Here is a 6,995-nt window from a genome sequence, read left to right as displayed (position 1 = left end):
TTATAATCTTGCCCTAAATATGACTTCCTGGATCAAACGTCTAATGCAGATCCTTAGTTTTAATGTGGTCAAGTGCCTTTCCATTTGAGAACTGTTCAATAAAGTTATTAGAATTATTTGTAGCTAGGGCAGCACGTGGAGCAATGGTTAGCAATGGGACTACAGCACTGAGGACCCGGGTTTGAATCCCGGCCCTGGGTCACTGTCCATGTGGAGTTTGCAAAATCTCCACGTGCTGCATGGGTTTCACCCCCACACTCCAAAGATGTGCAGGTTAGGTGGATTGGCCACGCTAAATTGTCCCTTAATTGGAAAAAAAATAATAATTGAGTACTCTGAATTTTTTTTTAATGATTATTTGTAGCTTCCCCACCAAACAGTTTTTTCCATTATCCTGAAATGACCTTATTTTTATCGGGAGTTAACTAAAGTGTGTTCCTAACCTCTCATTATCCAAATTTCCATTTACCACTTTTCTATCCACCTAGCCCAGTCCATGGCTTTCTCCCTCATTGTCTAAAACACATCAGCAAGTTTTGTATAATCCTGGTGCATACATTTCAGTCTAAATCACTGATATATACCGGAAAACTGGAGCCCCACTGGAAACAGACGTCCAGGCATCATTCAGTCCTGGATGTGACTAACAGCAGCAACAACAGCTGAATCCAAACCCTGCTGTTGCCTGTGAACTTGCTGATGTCTGTGCAAGTTGTTTGACTGAGTGAATCTTCTCCCACACACGGAGCAGTTAAACAGTCTCTCCCCAGGACCGCTCCCGCATGTGGATGACACAGCAGCACAATGGTTAGCACTGTTGCTTCACAGCACTGGGGTCCCAGGTTTGATTCCCGGCTTGGGTCACTGTCTGTGCAGAGACTGCGCGTTATCCCAGTGTCTGTGTGGGTTTCTTCCAGGTGCTCCGGTTTCCCCCCACACTCCAGGTCAGGTGGATTTGCCATGCTAAATTGCTATTCGTGTCCAAAAAGGTAAGGTGGGGTTATGGGTTAGGTTGGAGGTATGGGCTGAAGTAAGGTGCTGTTTGCAAGGGCCGGTGAACTCGATGGGCCGAATGCCCTCCTTCTGCACTGTAAATTCTATGATTCTGTTTCAGTGTGAACTCGCTGGTGTTTCAGCAGGTTCGATTTACTTTTAAATCTCTTCTCACAATCAGAACATTTAAAAGGTTTATGATCAGTGTGAACAAGTTGGTGTGGTCAGGTGGGATGACTGAGTGACGTTCTTGTCACACACGGGGCAAGAGTACGGTCTCTGCCCAGTGTCAACTCACGGGTGTATCAGAAGGTAGGATGAACATGTGAATCTCATCTCACACACGGAGCAGGTGAATGGCCTCTCCCCAGGGTGAGTGCGTTCGTGTATCAGTAAACAGCTTTTACTTTTAAAGCTCTTCTCACAGACAGCACATTTAAACGGTCTCTGATCAGTATGAACAAGTTGGTGTCTCAGGAGGAGTGATGACCAAGTGAATCCCTTCCCACACACGGAGCAGGTGAATGGCCTCTCCCCAGTGTGAATGCGTTCATGTGTCAGTAAATACTTTCTGCTTTTAAAGCTCTTTTCACAGTCAGCACATTGAAACGGTCTCTGGTCAGAGTGGACCTGACGGTGAGCCCAGAGATTTGACGAAGCATTAAATCCCTTCCCACATTCCAAACAGGTGAATGGCCTCTCCCCAGTGTCAGTGCGTTGATGTATCAGTAAATCATTTCTGCTTTTAAAGCTCTTCTCACAGCCAGCACATTTAAACGGTCTCTCATAATTATGAACAAGTTGGTGTCTCAGGAGGTGGGATGACTGAGTGAATCCCTTCCCACACATGGAGCAGGTGAACGGCCTCTCCCCAGTGAGAATTTGTTGATGTGTCAGTAAATTAATTCTGCTTTTAAAGCTCTTCTCACAGTCAGCACATTTAAACGGTCTCTGGTCAGTATGAACATGCTGGTGTTTGATGAGGTTCGATGACAGAGTGAATCCCTTCCCACACACAAAGCAGGTAAATGGCTTTTCCCCAGTGTGAATACGTCGATGAATTTCCAATTCAGAGGGGTAATTGAATCCCATCCCACAGTCCCCACATTTCCACGGTTTCTCCATGGTTATCGACGGGTTATCGGGTGTAGGTGGGATGCAGATTTGAGGTCACTATCAGATCAGCCGTGATGTTATTAAATGGTGGAACAGGCTCACGGGGCTGAATGTCCTATTGCTGCTTCTTTATTCCTTTGGTGCGAATGTCCTTCTGTCTCTCCAACTTGGATATTCAGTTGAAGCCTGAGTACGGTGTCTCCCTGATGTAAATGCTGCAATTTAATTTCATGTTGTGTGATTGGTTAAAGCTCAGTTCCAGCTAACTGGAAAATTACATAGATGTCTGTGTGTCGGTGCTTTTCCAATCACAGTGATTTTTGAATTTTTTTCCCGAAAGACAAAACAAACATTTCTCCTTCCACGTTGAAAGGTCGGTCCTGATGAATCAAGTGACTCTGTCAGATCTCGACATGATGTTTGCATCTGCAAATATTCTGTAAAAGGAGATTACATTGAAATACTGTCAATATGTAAGACACAAACAGGCCATTCTGTCGCAGATTCTGCTGCTGTCAATACTCGGCACACATCTCCGACTGTCACACCGATCAAATCTCAGCCTTTCAGCAGATTTTTGATTCCATTTTCGCTCATGTGCTTGTCCCGTTTCCTTTTGAAAACATCTCAGCACTTTCCACAACTCCTTTCCATGGTAATGAGTTGCACATTCTGAACCCGTGATAAATAAATTTGTCCGTATTGTCCACTTGCATTTATTTGTAACTATCTTGTATTTATGACTTGTTTGTTGAAATGAAATGAAACAAAATGAAAATCTCTTATTGTCACAAGTAGGCTTCAAATGAGGTTACTGTGAAAAGCTCCAATCGCCACATTCCGGCGCCTGTTCGGGGAAGCTGGTACGGGAATTGAACCGTGCTGTTGGCCTGACTTGGTCTGCTTTCAAAGCCAGTGATTTAGCCCAGTGTGCTAAACCATGGTCAATCTCTCAATTGCCCCCCCCCCCCGCGCTCCATTTAATTTAGAAATTTAGAACAGTACAGCACAGAACAGGCCCTTCGGCCCTCGATGTTGTGCCGAGCAATGATCACCCTACTCAAACCCACGGATCCACCCTATACCCGTAACCCAACAACCCCCCCTTAACCTTACTTTTTAGGACACTACGGGCAATTTAGCATAGCCAATCCACCTAACCCGCACATCTTTGGACTGTGGGAGGAAACCGGAGCACCCGGAGGAAACCCACGCACACACGGGGAGGACGTGCAGACTCCGCACAGACAGTGACCCAGCTGGGAACCGAACCTGGGACCCTGGAGCTGACCACCATGCTACCGTGCTGCCCAATCTTTCCTGAGAGCTGTAATCTCTCATGTTACAAAAGTCATCACTGTTGATGCAGGATAGAATTCGCAGAGACAAACCTTTCTGTTGGGTTCAGTTTGTTGTGTGCAAATTCTCCAATTCTAACCCCCTGTAAAAGGAGTTTACAAAAGTCATCACAGTCAGTCCAGGATAGAAATTCTGAACAGACAATTCTAGACTGATTGACGGTAGGTCCGGACCAATAGGAAGAGGAGGCTCGGCGGGAAGACCGAAGAGCGGCTGGGCCTCCAGCCAATCAGAGTGAATGGGAGGCGGAGCAAAGCCATGGCTCTCGCTCCCTCCGCATCCACCCGGGCCTGTCTCGCTGAAAAGCCCGAGCAGCTTTCGCCGGTTTAACTGCTGTGTCCGGGCTTCCTATTCGGAGCCTGGGCTACACGAATTGTTTATGAAGCCTCCCGACCCATCCGCCGGCTCCATCCCTCCCTCATGACTAACCGAGCGGGATCTGACCGGCTGAGGATTTCCACCCGACCACATCAATCCTGAGCTGTCATCGGTACTGCGCATGCTCCAGCTCACGTGGGAGACCGGGCCCAGCTCCGCCCCTCATTCACTCTAATTGGTTGGAGGACCCGCTCCTCCAGTCCACCCCTCTCCTCGTATTGGTCTAGAGCTGCCGTCAATCATTCCCTTGGCATTGTGAGCCGGAACATGCGCAGTGCCGATGCTGGACTCGTCCGGGAGGTTTCACTGAAACCCGGTGGAGGTGCCAAATCCCAATAAGAAGTTTCCGGGCCCGGGTTTGCATCGAGCGGGGGGACAGCTGCGGCCTGCTCCCGGTGACAGGTCTGAGTTAACGGCCACCGTCTTTATAGAGGCTGCAAACCTGCAGGGGGCAAAACATCAGAGATAGAGTTTATTGTGACACCAATGGGATATTGTAAAACAGGAGGCCAGGGTTACAGTCAACAACAACAACGTCTATTTATATAACACCTTTAACTTCATAAATCATCCCGTCAATTTCACTGGAACATTATAAAACAAAGTGAGACACCCAGACACTAAAGGAGATATTACGACAGGTGACCAAAAACTTGGTCAAAGAGGTGAGTTTTAGAGAGTCTGAAAGGAGGTAAGTGAGGTGGAGACTGGGAGGTTTAGGGAGGGAATTCAGTGCTTGGGGCCGAGGGAACTTAAAACCATGGCGGAGTAATTGGAATCGGGGGTGTACAAGAGTCCAGGATCAGAGCTGTGCAGATATCTCAGGGGGTTGTGGAGCTGGAGGAGATGACAGACACGGGGAGAGATGAGGCCATGGAGGGATTTGAAAACGAGGGTGAGAACTGACTGGGAACAAATGCAAGTCTTAGAGCACAGGGATCATGGTGGAAAGGAACTTACTGTGAATTAAGACATGGATGGCAGACTTTTGGATGGCTTTAAGTTCACAAAGGTAGAATGTGGGAGAGCAGCCAGGTATGTAATGGAATTGTTGAATCGGGAGGTGACGAATGCATGACCAAGGTTTCAGCCCAGTCACACAGACACAGGAGAGAGGCTGGATAATGTAACGGATACTGTAAAGTAGGTGCAAACGGGCAGTCTTTGTGATAGCACAGGCATGAGTCCAAATATGTGCAGGTTAGGTGGATTGGCTATGCTAAATTGCCAAAGTGTCCAAAAAGGTTAGGTGTGGTTCCTGGGGTATGGGGATAGGATGGAGGTGTGGGGTTAGGTAGGCAGCCTTCAGAACGTACGGCAATGCAGTATCGCCAAGCAGAAACTGATAGCCAAGTTCTGCATGCATGGGTAGACCCTCAACCGGGACTTTGGATTCATGTCGCATTAAATTCACCCCGCATCATCTGGTCTGGGCGTTGAAAATCCTATCAACTGTGCTGGCTTGAGACAATTCACATCTCTTTAACCTGTGATTATCCCTCTCTCCAGTTGCACCATCTGGACCTGCAAAGATTTAATTACCTACAAAGACTCGCATTCGAAGTATCATCTTGAATCACTAAATTTGTCTATATATGTGGTTGTGGAACCCACCTCTTCATTCACCTGAGGAAGGAGCTGTGCTCCGAAAGCTAGTGATTCAACACAAACCTATTGGACTTTAACCTGGTGTTGTCAGACTTCCTACTGTGCCCACCCCACTCCAATGCCGGCATCTCCACATCTAGACCAGTAAAGCAGAGAACCAGGCTGAAGCTCCGGGGATCAGGATTCCACATGGCAGATTAACGCAGCAACCCAATTCAAGGGCAATTCAGGATGGGTGTAAATGAATAATGAAAATGTCAATCATGTAACTTTTCCATACACGGAAATGAATCGGGTTTGATGTTTCTGAGCGGTTTTAAAGCGAGGCCCTTTGAGCAAACATGATCATCACTACACTACAGAAACAGGGAACAGCGCTTCGTGCACTGACCAAGAACAGTAAACAGTGCATCCTTATTGCACTGAAGAACCTTCTATTGTGGAAGTACAATTTGACTGAAAATTAGGCAATTGGTGGAGAAATTGACCTGACTTTTGAATCATAAAATGCCACAGCACATTAGAAAACCATTCACAACTAACACATGTGAACTCTGACTGCGATTCCTGCCAGTCTCCATCGCAGAGTAGTTTGCAGGGTATCATTTGGAACTTTGCGGGTGTCAGGTAATGCATTTGTTTAACTATTGAACAATAAATAACAATGATACAACTTATCTGTAAATTTAGATGAGTAACGTCAATAATGTTTTGAATAATAATAATGAGGGACACTTAGTGTGTGAGGAGACGTGATAATCAGGGGGGGGTGGGGGGGGGGTTGTTGGGTTACGGGTATAGGGTGGATACGTGGGTGTGAGTAGGGTGATGATTGCTCGGCACAACATTGAGGGCCGAAGGGCCTGTTCTGTGCTGTTCTATGTTCTAATATTCACAGAATTCTCCGAAAGAATTTTGAGGCCAAATATATATCTAATAAGTGGGATTCAGATGATATGCAGAAACAAACGCATGTTATCCAAACATCCCTCAAACTAAGCAAGAAGAATTCAATGTTCCTGCACAGTTTTGAATGGAGGATCTTTCGCGAGTTAGATGAACATGTTAACCACTACACCACAGAAACAGGCAGCAGCGGAGCAGCCAATGGACCTATGCTATGTTCAACTGCAGTATCTTGCTGCAGCTTCTGATGGATAGGCTGAGAGGCCATGTCACTTATTATCCTCCTCCACCTTCCCCACATGTTTATTTCCAGCAACTTATTTTCATTTCTTCCATCGATCTGTTTTTCCTCCACCATTGTCCCCCCCTCCCCCCTTGGACAATCTGCTCCCTGTTCCTAGTCTTCCTTTCACTCACTGCTAACTTTTATTCTGCCGTTAAGATTCTAATCTCTTAACGCGCCACTGTCAGCACTGTTCTTAGCTTTTATTACCCCGACTTACATTCCCTTTTTCTTTCTGTCATTTTAGTCATTCTCCACCTATCCCTGGCCCTCTACCCAGCCCCACATCTCCACAAGCTCCCTGCCCTCCCACCCCATCCACTGTCCACCCACAATAGTCTAAACCTGACCC

The 6,995-nt window shown here is 46.7% G+C and overlaps 1 long non-coding RNA gene across 1 annotated transcript; it reads left to right on the top strand.

Annotated features, from left to right (window-relative positions):
- The first annotated feature begins 3,844 nt into the window (after positions 1–3,844).
- Positions 3,845–6,127, top strand: LOC119961263. The gene is made up of 2 exons (XR_005459631.1): positions 3,845–4,511; positions 5,356–6,127. It is a non-coding gene; the product is annotated as an uncharacterized LOC119961263 (long non-coding RNA).
- Positions 6,128–6,995: the final 868 nt, after the last annotated feature.

Source organism: Scyliorhinus canicula, unplaced genomic scaffold (assembly GCF_902713615.1).
Source record: "Scyliorhinus canicula unplaced genomic scaffold, sScyCan1.1, whole genome shotgun sequence".
NCBI lineage: Eukaryota > Metazoa > Chordata > Chondrichthyes > Carcharhiniformes > Scyliorhinidae > Scyliorhinus > Scyliorhinus canicula.
The sequence above is the reverse complement of the archived record's forward strand: the minus strand, read 5'-3'. Positions and strand labels throughout refer to the sequence as shown.